This window comes from Prionailurus bengalensis, chromosome E4 (genome assembly GCF_016509475.1).
Source record: "Prionailurus bengalensis isolate Pbe53 chromosome E4, Fcat_Pben_1.1_paternal_pri, whole genome shotgun sequence".
NCBI classification, from domain to species: Eukaryota; Metazoa; Chordata; class Mammalia; order Carnivora; family Felidae; genus Prionailurus; species Prionailurus bengalensis.
Genome location: NC_057360.1, coordinates 63,367,795 through 63,383,793, shown reverse-complemented (window position 1 = coordinate 63,383,793; position 15,999 = coordinate 63,367,795). Strand labels below are relative to the sequence as shown.

Here is a 15,999-nt window from a genome sequence, read left to right as displayed (position 1 = left end):
CCCCCCCCCCAGGGGCAGGAGACGTCCTCCTACCCCCAGGAGGTCTCTTCCATGGTGCTGGGCCAGGTGCAGGAGATTGGTCACGGTGCCCGCCTACCTCAACGACCCGCAGCACCAGGCCACCACGGACACCGGTGCCATCGTGGGGCGCCACGGCGGCCACCATTTCAGACGGGCTGATCAGTGCGGCGCGGGGGAGCAAAATGCGCTCATTTTCGACCTGGGTGGGAGCACCTTCGACCGTATGCATTCTCGCTGCCGACGCGGGTGTCTTCGAGGCTCCTGAGGCTGGGTGGGGAGGGCTCGACGACAGGTTGGTGAGCCGCCTCGGGAAGGAGTTCCAACGGAAGCACGGGAAGATTTCCCAAGAGGACAGGCACAGAGTACAAGTGTCGGGAAGTCCTTGCCTGGCCGGAGCACAGCCAGCTGGCAGAGAAGGAGGACTATGAGAATCAGAAGAGGGAGCTGGAGCAAAGTCTGTCACCCCACCTTCCCCAGGCCCTACGTGTCCCTGGGGGTAGCCGCTGTGGAACTGACACTGGCCAGGGAGCCCCCCACCCCTCCCCGGTGGCGGCCTCCTCACCGAGCAGGTTCCTGGCAGGTCATCTGTGATGGTAAGGCCTGGGCTTGTGGGCCCTCTGTCTTCTGTGATCCTGCCCTGAACTTGAAGAATGGGAGTGCAGAGGAATCTTCCAATCAGGGAGCTTTCTTCTCGCCGTGGTGTACCACTGAGGTCTGTGCCCGTGTCGCTTGTTAAAATCCTTTTCTCTCCCATTTCAGACGGGCAGAAGTCATCATTATTAACATTTGTGTGGCACTTCAACATCGCTTTTGCCTACTTTGGTGCTGTTGTACCTGCATGTATGGATTTTGTTAATATATGGGTTTTGTGAAACATACATGGAAATAAACATTTAAAACTCCTCCTTAGGGGCGCCTGGGTGGCGCAGTCGGTTAAGCGTCCGACTTCAGCCAGGTCACGATCTCGCGGTCCGGGAGTTCGAGCCCCACGTCAGGCTCTGGGCTGATGGCTCAGAGCCTGGAGCCTGTTTCCGATTCTGTGTCTCCCTCTCTCTCTGCCCCTCCCCCGTTCATGCTCTGTCTCTCTCTGTCCCAAAAATAAACGTTTTGAAAAAAAAATTAAAAAAAATAATAAAAAAAATAAATAAAACTCCTCCTTAGTTTTCAGTCCAGTTAAATACATAAAGAGGCAAGGCTTTCAGATGGAAGCAGAAACTGTCAGGGTGGGTGCTGAAGGAAGGAAGTGAAGAAAACTCACAAGCCTGTGCGTGTGATTTCCACAGGGGAAAACAGGCTAAGGGAGAGTTTGAGGCAGACATGTCCAGTGGGTACTGAAGTCTGAGGGTTGATAGGAGCGAGCTGTGAGTTACCTGCTGCAAGAGGAAAGGAGATGAGAGTTGGAAAAGTAGAGAATGGAGAGAACCTTTAAGTCCCAGCAAGGTTCCCATGTGTGACCCTAAGATTAAAAAAAAATCCTGTATTGGGATTCTAGTTTAGTTTGTCTGTCTATATGTCCTAATACACTGACAAGATAGTTTATATGATAATTAGCTGGCTCTAATCGAGTTACTTTATCCATTGTTCCTTTTTTAAGCTTGTTCATTTATTTTGAGAGAGAGAGAGAGCGTGCGCATGTGGGGGAGGGATAGAGAGCGAGGGAGAGAGAATCCCAAGTAGGCTCCACACTGCCATTGCTGAGCCTGATGCTGGGGCTTGAACGCACGATCCATGAGAACCATGAGAACTGTGAGATCATGACCCCAGCTGAAATCAAGAGTCTGAGGCTTAACTGACTGAGACCCTTATGTGCCCCTATCCATGTCGTGTTAGAGAATAAACCCCACGTCCTGGACTCTGGAATGTAGAGTATCCTGTCTCTGGAGAGTACATCTAGGGGTGTAATTAAAGTTACTATTGAACTTGTGTGTGAGAGGTTTCTGGTTTCTGCTGATGGGCCCTAAGGGTGATGATTAATCGTAATAATGATGCCAGCCCTGTATCATAATAGCAATACTGAAACCAGATTGCTTAGGTTTTCAGCTCTGTTCCTTTATATCTGGTGGAAGTTAAACTTCCCAAGGTTTGGGGGCACCTGGGTGGCTCAGTCAGTTAAGTGTCTGACTTCGGCTCAGGTCATGACCTCATGGTTCATAGGCTCGAGTTCTGCATTAGGCTCTGTGCTGACAGCTCAGAGCCTGGAGCCTGCTTCAGATTCTGTGTCTCCCTCTCTTCTCCTCCCCCCCACCCCCAAATAAAAAAGCATAAAAAAAAAAAACCAAACACTTCTCCGAGGTTCAGTCTCTCCTTCTATATAGAGGGGATGATGATGAAATAGGACCTATTTCAGGATTGGTAAGAGGGTTCAGTTAATTAGTACATGCAAGAAATGATAAAGTTATGCATACAGCATATGAGCAACACATATTAGCTATTACTAATTATTTTAGTTGAGCGTCAACTATGTAGCAGGTACTTGACATACACAATCTAATTTAATCCTCGCGGCAACATCACAGGGTTTTATTTCTTTGGGGAGATGAGGATTCTGAGGTTCACAGAGGTTAAGCAATTTACTCAAGGTCGCATAGCTGTTAACTGTGGGGGAGGGGCAGGTTGGAATTGAGAATCCCATCCTGCCTGATTCTAGAGCCTGTGCCTTGTCACCTCACAAACAGGCCATGACTCTACTTGTTATCAAAACTTCCCAGTCTGTCATGAAATTGGCTATGTTATTCCTTTAGAACACAGTTGGAGAGAAAAGGTATATATTTTGTTTATTAGTTATATTTTTCACTGATACATGTTTTTTATAGCACGTGGCTGAGGCTGGGAAATATCTTCGGGCTCAATTTTAGTGCCAGTTGAGCAAATGCCGATAGAAGAGCAAGGATAAACTTGCATCAGCTAGTTCCCAATTAACCCAGTCCACACTGGGTCTCTCCTGCGAGCAACGGGGAGATAGACTTTTATCTCAGAACTGCAGGAAGGTTTGGCCAGAGCAAGGCTGCATTACAGTTGGTTCAGGGGCGCCTCTTGCGGGTGACGAGGAGATTGAAGAACAACCCACTTGGCGCCATACTTGTCACTTCCCATTTTTAACTGCTCTCTTTTCCTGCACCTGGGCTTAGTGCTGGCCATGCTGGTTTCACACTGAGAGAACTTGCCCAGAAAAGATGACATCACATACACGTTCTATATTACACTTTCCCTTCCCAGAATTTCCTCCCAACTTCCAACTTGGACTTCCCAAGAGGAATGATACTCATGTTGCTGGGTGAATCGGGGAGACCCTGGGCCCTGGGGCCTTGACCCAGTCAGACCTGAAGGAGTCACCAAAAGTTCTTGGTCTTGTCACAAGAATGAATCCAAGGACAGACATGCAACACAGAGGTCGGGTGACACAAGTGGGAAAGTTTATTAAAGCGAAAAGTACACTCTTTTTGAGAGCAGGCTAGCAAAGGGGCGTGGAGAGAGAGACAGAGAGAGGGAGAGAGTGCCTTCTAGAGGTGGGGTTTGGGTTTCTATCTTTTATTGACAGTTGTGAGCTAGGGGGCAGAATATTTATCACTTGGGGCAGGAAGCAGGGGTTCCTGCTTTTTCTTCCTAATTTGGTCAGGGATTTCCTGTTATGGTATCTGCCCTCTTGGGCCTGTTGCTTTGATGGAGCTTCCTGTGGAGTGCTCCCTGGACAGGCCTCTGACCTTCACACAGCCTGCCACAGCTTCTTGGTTGCTGGCCTCCAGGTATCCTGTCAGAGCTTAAGTAACTTCCTATTCTAACACTCACAGGGTTAAGATAGTTTGTTAGCATTCCAACAACATATTCTCTCTCTCTCCTTAAAAATATATACAGGGTGTAAGAAGGAAAATCGTCTTGTGTTGTGAAAACATTTCAGATCCTCTCATTTGTATGGGATCTATTTTTCCATAGAGGGATTTAAACACACTACTTCATCTACTTTTGAATGAATCTGTTGTTAATGGTTTAGTTTCTTTGGGGACTATTTCTTGTAAGCCTGATAAGGCTTTTTTTTTTTTTTTTAATTTTTAAAAAATTTATTCTTGAGAGAGAGAGAGAGGGACAGAGCATGAGCGGGGCAGGGGCAGAGCAAGAGAGGGACACAGAATCCGAAGCAGGCTCCAGGATCTCAGCTGTCACCGGATCCCGACGAGGGGCTCGAACTCACAAGCCGTGAGATCATGACGTGAGCCAAAGTCGGGCGCCCAAACGACTGAGCCGCTCAGGTGTCCTTGATAAGACATCTTTATATTGTATATAGTTGTCAAAGGACAGAATTTTAACTGAGTAAATCTGAAGATCTAATTGGCTTTTGTAAGTGATTCAAGAATTGGACAATGTCCACTCTAGCAAGTCAAGGAGAACTCTGAGGCCTTTTACAAAAATAAATAAATAAATAAATAAAATCGAAGGTTTTTATAGGCAGGAGGGTGGGTGACAAGTTATTAGCAAAAGAAAAGAAAGGATTGCTCCAGATAAGGTCACCCTCCCTTAGGGGCAAGGGCGGGGTTTCCTACCCTAATTGGTGCAGACTGGAAAATTCCTGACTGGTTAAGACTAAATTTCAGGGATAGGTTTAAACTGCAATTAGGTTAGAATTTAAGCCCCAGTTTGGTGACTTGGCCCAGCATAAGTGACTCCACCTTGGACCTGTCCTTCCTTTCTTTCTTTCTTTCTTTCTTCTTTTGATGTATGTTGATTTTTTCTTTTTTTTTTTCTTTTTTTTTTTTTTTGAAATTTTACATCCAAATTAGTTAGCATATAGTGCAGTAATGATTTCAGGAGTAGAATTCAGTGATTCATCCCCCACATATAACAACAAGTGTCCTCCTTAATGTCCCTTGCCCATTTAGCCCATCCCCCACCCACAACCCCTCCAGCAGTCTTCAGTTTGTTCTCTATATTTAAGAGTCTCTTATGTTTTGTCCCCCTCCCTGTTTTTATATTATTTTTGCTTACCTTCCCTACTGTTCATCTGTTTTGTATCTTAAAGTCCTCGTATGAGTGAGGTCACATGATATTTGTCTTTCTCTGACTGACCAATTTCACTTAGTATAATACCCTCCAGTTCCATCCACGTAGTTGCAAATGGCAAGACTTTGTTCTTTTTGATTGCCGAGTAATACTCCATTGTATATACGTGCCACATCTTCTTTATTCATTCATCCGTGGATGCATTTGGGCTCTTTCCATACTTTGGCTATTGTTGATAGTGCTGCTATAAACATTGGAGTGCATGTGCCCCTTCGAAATAGCAAACCTGTATCCCTTGGATAAATACCTAGTAGTGTAATTGCTGGGTCTTAGGGTAGTTCTATTTTTAATTTTTTGAGGAACCTCCATACTGTTTTCCAGAGTGGCTGCACTGGTTTGCATTCCCACCAGCAGTGCAAAAATGTTCCTCTTTCTCCTCATCCTCCCCAGCATCTGTCCTTGCCCGAGTTGTTAATTTTAGCCATTCTGAAAGGCATGATGTGATAGCTCATTGTGGTTTTGATTTGTATTTCCCTGGTGATGAGTGATGTTGAGCATCGTTTCATGCGTCTGTTAGCCATCTGGATGTCTTCTTTAGAAAAGTGTCTATTCATGTCTTTTGCCCATTTCTTCACTGGATTATTTGTTTTTGGGTCTGTCGTTTTCTTTTTAACATAGTTTGATTAGTGTAATAACAACCATGTCACCCAGTTCCTCCCCAAAAGTATTACAACAAATTAAATCAAAATACGTGCCCATTACTTAGAAATGAAATCTTGCTACAATTCCTCTAATGTAAAAACAGCGTTTTCTTGCCCTACTCTCAATTCCTCACAGGCAGCCACTTTCAAGTGTCTTTTGTTTCGGGTTTTTTTTGTTTGTTTGTTTGTTTGTTTTTTAGGGCCTTTTTATTGTGCAATAACTTTTGATTGACAGAGAGTTGGGAAGATACTACAGAAAGTTACTATATATCCTTCACCCAGCTTCCCCTAATGTTAAGATTTTTACAGGAGTGCCTGGGTGGCTCGGTCGGTTAAGCGTCTGACTTCGGCTCAGGTCATGATCTCACAGTCCGTGAGTTCGAGCCCCGCGTCAGGCTCTGTGCTGACAGCTCAGAGCCTGGAGCCTGTTTCAGATTCTGTGTCTCCCTCTCTCTGACCCTCCCCCGTTCATGCTCTGTCTCTCTCTGTCTCAAAAATAAATAAACGTTACGGGGCACCTGGGTGGCTTGGCCGGTTAAGCGTCCGACTTCGGCTCAGGTCATGATCTCACAGTCTGTGAGTTCGAGCCCCGTCAGGCTCTGTGCTGACAGCTCAGAGCCTGGAGCCTGTTTCAGATTCTGTGTCTCCCTCTCTCTCTGCCCCTCCCCTGTTCATGCTCTGTCTCTCTCTGTCTCAAGAATAAAATTAAAAAAAAAAAAGGATTTTTACATAACCATGGTGCACTTATCAAACCCAAGAAGCTGACATTGGTACAATACAGTTAAGTGAACTATAGACTTTATTCAGATTTCATGTTTTTCCACTAATTTTTTTTTTCCAGAAGCCAATCCAGGATACCATGTTGCATTTGGTTATCATATCTTCCCTGATGTGGAAAATGTTGGGGTTCAGAGCCAATGGTCACGAAAAAAATCCTTGAACCATCTTTGGCGCAAAAAGGTGGTTTATTACAGTATGGGGACAGGACCCATGGGCAGAAAGCTGTCCTGGGGTAGTGACAGGTGACTGATTATGTAAGTTCAAGTTGGGAGGGGATTAGGGATAGCAGAAGTCTCTAAGGAATGTTGGAAACAAGGTTTCTAGGACCTTGAGGGGGCTAGCTATTTTTAGGAAAAGGTCATTTATTACTGTTTAGTAAAAAAAAAACCTCAGTCGTGAGACCCTTCGGATGCATATCTGGGGGCCATATACCTGGAGGATGATTGCCAACATGTATCTTGGGGGGCAGCGAAAATGAAGTTTCCAAAAGAATTTTTGTATGTTAGACAGGATCCTGTGGGGTTGGGCTAAGGTCACCTTTTGCCCCTAGCAAAGTGTCAACTTCAAGGCAGCTGAACTCCCAGAGGAAGTTCACTCTGCCGGTCTCAAGGCCTTATCAATGGGATGTAGGCAGTAAGGACATTTAATTTTTTTCTTTTGCCTTTGTTTCGTACATCATTCCCGACAATCTGTGACAGTTTCCCAACCTTGTGTTTCATGACCTTGACATTTCCAAGACCACTGGTCAGTATTCGGCAGATTGTCCCTCGATTTGGGTTTATGTGATATTCTTTCATGATTAGACTGAGGTTTTTAAGAAATGCCCATCTCCATGAATTCGATCAGTGGGACTGTGACCTTGATCACATGGTTAAGGTTACACTTTGTTTTTTTACATGTCTCTCTTGTGAATGCATTGCCATCGGCTTTAGCGTAGACACCTCTGTTCTAAGCGCGGTGTCTGACGTAGTGTGAGTACTCATCTGAAACTGCCTTGGTGAGAAGCAAGGGAAAGGGTAGTCCAAGTTCAAGATCAGCCTGTGCAAAGGCACCTAAATTAGATCGGTACTGTTCAAGCTTTCCGATGCGTGTGCATCACCTGGAGACCTTAGGAACTTTGGATTTGGTGGGTCTGAGGTGGTGGCCTGCGACCTGCATTTCTAATAAGCCCCTAGGTATTCACCTAAGCCTCCCACCAGCTCAGTGTACTTACTATACTGCTGGGAGCTTCCTGAGGTCACGGTCTGGTCTAGTAAATAACAAAAAATGCAGTTTGGCAAAGTTTCACCAATTTCACCAATTGACCTAGAGATCCTTCCAATCTCACACCTGTGAACCTCACACATTCAGCTTGACAGCTCGTCCCTCTTCCCAAAAGGGCAACAAGGTTTTTTTTTTCATAGCCACTTCCTCCTCCATCAGAAAGCATCTTATCTGTGACCTTCAGGAAAAAGGAGCTCTCGAAACACCCAACTCCACGAGTTTACCTTTCCTCTGTATTACTTTCCCAGATTTTTTCTGTTGATTTATTTTCCTGAGTTTTGGTGACACAGCAAACCTACTGAATTAGAATTGGTGGTGGTTTTAGCGCAAGCAGGTAGGCGGGTTTCAACCCCATGTCTGGACGCCAGCAAGGGAGAAGTCAGGGTCAGCTATGGGGAAAGTCAGATACCTGTCCTGGCAACATTCCAAAACTAAAGCCAGAAGAAAGCCGGATCAAATCAGACAGGCCCAAGGCAAAGAAGGCCTGCAACCCTGCTCCCAAAGAAATCCCCTCCCCAAATAATATTCCACCGCATGGTAAACAGCTGTCGATGAAAGATAGAGACCCAAACCCTGGGCCCTGCTCTCCCTTGAGCGGGCTGCTCTCACATCTGGAGAGTGCACTCTCTCTCCCTTTAATGATCTCTTTTCCAGCACTACTCAACTAGTGTCTGGTCTGTTCTTGAATTTTTCTCTTGGGAGGAGCCTAAGAGCCTGTGGTGACATCCCAGGGAGGGGCTGCGCGGAGGCCTCAGGGCCAAGGGGTCTCCCCAGTCCACCCCGCGACAGATGAACGGCCTGCCCTAATATGCTTGGCACATAGGAAGGGCTCAATATATTGTTGTTAGATAAAGGAGTGGATAAATAGGTACCAAGAGGACGGAGTCTAAGGCAGAAACACTTTTTTTTTCAGTTAGGGATAGATCTTAGTGTCAATTGTTTCCTGATTTCCTAGACCAGTCTCCTGCCTGTAACAGAAAAAAATAGATTGTTTCATATTTACAATGAAGCATAATATTCATATGTAGGCACTCAGGACAAAGAGGTGTCGATCAATCAATACTCCCTTCTCCGTGAATTCAATTCTATTTGTTGGTGGGAAAAAAAGTAAAAAGGAACACTTTGTCAGAAGTGGGATTCGAACCCACGCCTCCAGGGGAGACTGCGACCTGAACGCAGCGCCTTAGACCGCTCGGCCATCCTGACTTCGCATCAAGTGCCCTCTTATTTTCCTTTAGTATTATTCTACAGTATTGTATCATGACGTTAACATACATCAAAGCTGTATTTATTGTTTTATATAAAATTAGAACTCTCCATGGGGTCCTTGTCAAAGCACGGAAAATAAAACTGTCTCCGACTCCTCTTTCCTACTTCACCATCCTAAACGGTAAGGATCCATTTTAACTTTCGCCCTTCTGAGCCCTCCAATCACTCCTCTAGCGCGGCGGAATCTCGCCAGGGTGGGCCCCTTGCCGGCCGGTCTCCTTCAGACCCTCCGTCCCAAATCGTCGGTACCGAATCCCACGCCCCGCGGATCCAGCGCTGGGACGAGCCCAGTGGCAGAGCTGGGAGCGCGGACAAGAGCAGGGGGCGGGAAAAATCCCTGGGCCGAGCGAGGCGTCTACTTTCCTGCTGGGCTCCGCGCTGCCCCGGCCTCCAGTCCCTGTCCGTAGCCGGAGGATCGACTAGGAGTAAGGCCGAGGTCCATTCTCGTTAAGGGAAAACTCCACGCACTTCAGAATCGTGGAACACCGTGGTCCAAGAAGCCACGGCCTCCATTTGCCTTATATAGAAAATTCCCAGAACTCGGGAACGTCAGCGTTGGTGGTATAGTGGTGAGCATAGCTGCCTTCCAAGCAGTTGACCCGGGTTCGATTCCCGGCCAACGCATCAATTTTCTTCTTCCCGAGGAAAGCCACTCGGGATGCTTTTGGCTTTTTTTTTTTTTTTTAAAAGCCTAAACCCAAACTAGGAACCGCGGGCACTGCCTTCTCTCCCGGACTCATCTGTCGCTGTGGAGCCCCTTCTCCTCCCAGCCGCGCTTGGGTCCAGTGTCCGACTCGGAAGGCTTTCTTTCCTGTCTGCCGCTCCTCCCCGCCTTTCTTTCCCCGCTGCCACCTCTGGAGGAACCTGCGCGACGCCGGGTGCCAGGTACCGAGTGCCGAGCGCCGGGAGCCGGGTCTCCGGAGGGCCCTGCGTGCAGGTGCGCGAGGTCCGTGCGGCTGCCCTGCGAGTGCGTCGGGAGAACTGCGCTTGCAGGTACGACAGTAAACTAAATAATTAGCAGAAGTCAATAAATGGACACCCAGCTCAGCCACTGAAGAAAGTCTAAGTACGCTGGGAGCAACTTGGGCATATGAATCCCCTTTTTCAACTGTAAACGTTATGAAATCTAAGTACGCATCCAGTTTTTCCGATGAAAATTTAACGCCCGAGTGTGCAACCTGCTGTCTGTTGAGTGTCCAATACATACTGGTTTGAAGACAAAGTATGAAAAAATTCTAATATCTTCATATTGGTTACACGCCCAAACAATATTTTGGAGATCTTGGGCTAAAGGAGATGTGGTATTAAAAGCCACCCGTTTCTTAATTTTTAATGTGGCTGCAAGAAAATGTAGATTACATGTAGGGCATTCGGCATGCGTCGGTTGCGACGCGCCAGTCGAGGCAGTAAAAAAGGCACAGCGTTGCCAGCAGCCAGTAACATTTCACGGAAGTGTCCTGGCAAGTTAGAAGTAAGTTTGTAAACAATGACTTGGGAGCTTATTTCGCGGTTTTCCTCGTTAGTATAGTGGTGAGTATCCCCGCCTGTCACGCGGGAGACCGGGGTTCGATTCCCCGACGGGGAGACTATGGGACATTTTTTTTTTCTCCCTCCCACCCCACTTCCTTGTTTCTATACTCTCTTATTGGAGAAATAGAAGTTATTCCTAAATGTGATTTCAGATTCTCTCCAAAAGTATGCTCGTCACATGCGAATTTCGTGGATGATGGGCAAGAGTACGGGTCCTGCGTTTATTTTGACCCTGGTTCTTCACTCTGGAAGCGAGTTTCCACCTGATCTACCACTGAAAGTTGCCACTGGGTGCAACTTTCTCCCAACCGCGTAATTTCCGGCTGCCCGCTGGAGGAGAATCCCGGGATCCAGGCTGTGCCTTGAGCTCTGTATTCCAAACGTCCACTCTCCACCTTGCGGTCTCCCGCTCCCAGGACTCAGGAGGCGCTCCTGCTTTCTTCCTCCCGGGCTTGTTGCTAGTCTGCTGTGGCCGGCCAGCGTTCTCAAGTTCACACTCTTTGAGCCGCCTTACTACGACCAACTTGTGCCCACAGAAGGGAGCACTGGCCTCAGAATCAGAACACCTGCTCTTTTGTCACTAAGAGGCTGTGTGCTTCTGCGCAAGTCATTTTTCTCGGGGCTTCGGCTTCTTCATCTGTAACGTGAAGGAGCCAAGCTACAGTTTCTGAGACCCTTTGCGGCTCTAAAGTCCTTTGATGTAGTGCCCTGCGGAGCACCTGGGGCACAGCATGTGCTCATTTTTAGAAAAGACAACATTTTTCCTGCATATAAGAGTAATATATAGTCCTTCTAGAAAATATGGGAAATAAGCAAACCACAAAAGAATAAGAGGCACCCATATTTCCATCACCCAGGAAATCCCCATTGTTAATGTTTTGCTGTGTGCTTAGCTCTTTGGCATTTAAAAAAATTTTTTTTTCCAACATTTATTTATTTTTGGGACAGAGAGAGACAGAGCATGAACGGGGGAGGGGCAGAGAGAGAGGGAGACACAGAATCGGAAACAGGCTCCAGGCTCCGAGCCATCAGCCCAGAGCCCGACGCGGGGCTCGCGGGCTCGAACTCCCGGACCGCGAGATCGTGACCTGGCTGAAGTCGGACGCTTAACCGACTGCGCCACCCAGGCGCCCCCTTTGGCATTTTTTAAATGCAAAGTTGGAATCACGGTGTGCGTACTGTTTTTTAACCTGCATGAGTGTTTACTTAAAAATCTGAATATTTCTATATTCATTGAATGTTAGTCTAAAACGTTACTTTAATGGCTTCGTCGCGCTATATTAAATGGCCACATTATAGCTTCTTCAACGAATCTCCTAATTTTGAACATTTCTTTTGCGGCAGTTTTTCTCTCTTCTGGTGGAGGAGCTCTTGGAATCTCTGCCTGGTACTCTTTTCACCCTCCAGCTATTATTTTCACCATGGCCTCCCTGAAATCTGTGCTGGGTAGATACTTGGTTGGAGGGTAAGCCAGAGATACGAGAGATTTATTTGCAGATTTGATTTTCCGGAATCAGGCTATCTCTTCTCTGAGATTTGCTCCTTCAATATCCAGCCGGCCTAGCAGCCTTCAACTTTGCCTCAATGCATGAGGTATAAGACTGGTTTTCTGCCTGAATTTATGTGCCCGCGTCTCATTTCCTGGAAAGTGCCCTCAGAACGAGGATCCTGCCCTTATGATTCCTCCTTCCATAGCTTGAATCCTCTTTTTTTTTCTTTTTAAATTTTATTTATATCCAAGTTAGTTAACATATACAATGTTCTTTATTTTCTATCTCCTTTGATCGCTTTCCAGTGCCTTATAGATTTTTTTTTTTAATTTGTCCAGAGTTTATAATTATTATGGGCACAGTGGTTAGTACCACACAAACTCCCCCACCAGTATGGAAAGGAATTAACTTTTTAATTGTATTCATAGCGTTTTTGAACAGAAGTTTCTAATTTTTATGGAGACAAACACTTTCCCTGGTAGTTTCTTAACTTTTTTCATAAGTAGAAAACTCTTACCCACCCCAATATCAGATCAGTTTTTACCTTTATTTTCTTAAGTGTTTCCTTTTGCTTTTTTGGTATTATCCCTTTAATTCTTTTTGAAACCATTTTGAGATGTAACATGGGTAAGTATAACTCTATTCCCATCCCTCCACCTGGTGATTCTCCATTCAATTCATTGCATAGCCCACCCCTCAACCATTGATTTGAAATGACATCATTGATGGGTACTACCTCGTCCATCCCTCTCAAAGAAGACAACACAAAAACTCTGGGACACACTTGACTCCAGTCCCAGCTTGGGTCCATGAGCTAAACGTGAAACCAGAAGATATCAAGCTTCCTCCCGGATACTGTGAATGACTGGGTGTCAGTGGCTTACAGTCCCTTAGGCTGCTGTCCCTTGTTGTCTCTTCTTGCTCATGTTTTTGATATTTGGCTATGTGAGTGGTGCCCCGGTCTGATTTCCAAGACAGTTTTGACTCCATCTTGGATTATGAGCTGTTTATCACGAACCCAGTAGATTGCATGCTTTCTCTTAGGTATCGTGGATCAACAGGATGGTATAAACCTTTCTCTGTTCCACTGTTGGGATCTTTTCCACAGGAATTTGAGAAGAGTCCAACACAGGGACCTGGAACCCCTCCCTCCTCCCGCACCCGGGTTGTCTTTTAAGAACAAAAAGCTGCACAGATCCTTGGTGGCAAGGTATATATTATCACAATGTGCCCACAACTGTAGCCCAAGACTACAAAGTTCTTTAGATCGTTTCATCCCCTCAGTATCTAACAGTCCCGCATCAGAGGTGGAGGTGGAAGCGTTATCTGCTTTTGTTTTAATTTGGAGTTGGTTTTATTTTATTTTTGCTTTTCAGTTTATTCACTGTAGTGGATATGTCCCCTGGTTTGCTCAGCACCCAGTCCCCTACCATTCTGGTTTGCTTTCCTGTGCTATTGAGGCTGGGAAGCTAAAAACTACATTTCCTAGATTCCTTTGCAGCGGGGGTTCTGGTTATGATTTACGTTCCACCAACCAGATGTACTTTAGTGAGATCTGATTTGTAACTGAGTTACATGGGAGAGACACGGGGATACAATTTGGGTGGTGTAAATAGTGGCCAATGCAGCCCATGTTCTGGAGCCAGAGACCGGAGACTGGGGAAGCTTTTTAATTTGTTTTATAGCAGGTTTTGCTGGGTAGTGTGGTAGCCCGATATACAGAATAGTTTGGGGAGCTATTCCTGGATGTTAGCCTAGAGTCTGTTTCTTCAGGACTCTGTATTTCAGGAGGATTCTGTATTTCAACTATTCCCTACTAGTCCTTAACTGCACGTATAGATCTGTGTGTTTACGCGTCTCATAAAACCGATTTCCAGGCAACGTAAGTTGTCGTGCAAATCCTATTTAACCTTTCAAATCATCTCCAAATTGTTTGATTTTTAATAATTGTCGGTTTTGTTTGATACAGCTGTCACTGGCTAAATGATGCCTCTATCTGAACCCTGCTTTACCCGCGTCAAATTCCCCCACTTTCTGTCCAATACATTGATAGTCGTGCAGTGACTTGTGTAAGCTGAAAATTTTTTCCTAAAATTAGGATATTGAATCCTTTGACATCTTCTGTTAAACTAACAGCAATCGTGGGGTGCCTGGGTGGCGCAGTCGGTTGAGCGTCTGACTTCAGCCAGGTCACGATCTCGTGGTCCGTGAGTTTGAGCCCCGCGTCGGGCTCTGGGCTGATGGCTCAGAGCCTGGAGCCTGCTTCCCATTCTGTGTCTCCCTCTCTCTGCCCCTCCCCCGTTCATGCTCTGTCTCTCTCTGTCCCAAAAATGAATAAATGTTGAAAAAAAAATTAAAAAAAAACTAACAGCAATCGTGATAAGTTTTTTTTCCCCATCCTTTGAAATACTGTTTGAGGGTTGCTTAGATCTGTTTTCTCTATCACACAATAGTCATTTATTGGAATGATATGTGTCATCAGGCTGGATGAGGCAACTAACGGGATTGTGAGGTACATGGGCTCTGTTGTGCTTCCCGTGTTTGAACTTGGCTCCCCTTCTCTGTTTCCTCATATGTAAAAGGGGGTAATGATGACGATTATAATTCTCAGATGAGTTAATAAGTGTTTAGAATGGTGTCTGGCAATGAGCAAGCATTAATTATCTTCTTTATTACTAACGCAATTACCCGCGGTGGGAGGATGTTTGGGGTTTGAAAAACAAACAAACCTGTTCCATGAAATGAAGGTGAACCTGGCACAAAAACAGACACATAGACCAATGGAATAGAATAGAAACCCCAGAACTAGACCCACAAACGTATGGCCAACTCATCTTTGACAAAGCGGGAAAGAACATCCAATGGAAGAAAGACAGTCTCTTTAACAAATGGTGCTGGGAGAACTGGACAGCAACATGCAGAAGGTTGAAACTAGACCACTTTCTCACACCATTCACAAAAATAAACTCAAAATGGATAAAGGACCTAAATGTGAGACAGGAAACCATCAAAACCTTAGAGGAGAAAGCAGGAAAAGACCTCTCTGACCTCAGCCGTAGCAATCTCTTACTCGACACATCCCCAAAGGCAAGGGAATTAAAAGCAAAAGTGAATTACTGGGACCTTATGAAGATAAAAAGCTTCTGCACAGCAAAGGAAACAACCAACAAAACTAAAAGGCAACCAACGGAATGGGAAAAGATATTCGCAAATGACATATCGGACAAAGGGCTAGTATCCAAAATCTATAAAGAGCTCACCAAACTCCACACCCGAAAAACAAATAACCCAGTGAAGAAATGGGCAGAAAACATGAATAGACACTTCTCTAAAGAAGACATCCTGATGGCCAACAGGCACATGTAAAGATGTTCAACGTCGCTCCTTATCAGGGAAATACAAATCAAAACCACACTCAGGTATCACCTCACGCCAGTCAGAGTGGCCAAAATGAACAAATCAGGAGACTATAGATGCTGGAGAGGATGTGGAGAAACGGGAACCCTCTTGCACTGTTGGTGGGAATGCAAATTGGTGCAGCCGCTCTGTAAAGCAGTGTGGAGGTTCCTCAGAAAATTAAAAATAGACCTACCCTATGACCCAGCAATAGCACTGCTAGGAATTTATCCAAGGGATACAGGAGTACTGATGCATAGGGCCACTTGTACCCCAATGTTCATAGCAGCACTCTCAACAATAGCCAAATTATGGAAAGAGCCTAAATGTCCATCAACTGATGAATGGATAAAGAAATTGTGGTTTATATCCACAATGGAATTCTATGTGGCAATGAGAAAAAATGAAATATGGCCTTTTGTAGCAACGTGGATGGAACTGGAGAGTGTGATGCTAAGTGAAATAAGCCATACAGAGAAAGACAGATACCATATGGTTTCACTCTTATGTGGATCCTGAGAAACCCAACAGGAACCCATGGGGGAGGGGAAGGAAAA

The 15,999-nt window shown here is 45.6% G+C and overlaps 3 non-coding genes across 3 annotated transcripts; 2 read left to right on the top strand and 1 right to left on the bottom strand.

The window, feature by feature from the left end:
- Positions 1-8,880: 8,880 nt before the first annotated feature.
- On the bottom strand, positions 8,881-8,963 carry TRNAL-CAG. Its single transcript has one exon. It is a non-coding gene; the product is annotated as a tRNA-Leu (tRNA).
- A 615-nt stretch (positions 8,964-9,578) lies between these two features.
- On the top strand, positions 9,579-9,650 carry TRNAG-UCC. Its single transcript has one exon. It is a non-coding gene; the product is annotated as a tRNA-Gly (tRNA).
- An 889-nt stretch (positions 9,651-10,539) lies between these two features.
- On the top strand, positions 10,540-10,611 carry TRNAD-GUC. Its single transcript has one exon. It is a non-coding gene; the product is annotated as a tRNA-Asp (tRNA).
- Positions 10,612-15,999: the final 5,388 nt, after the last annotated feature.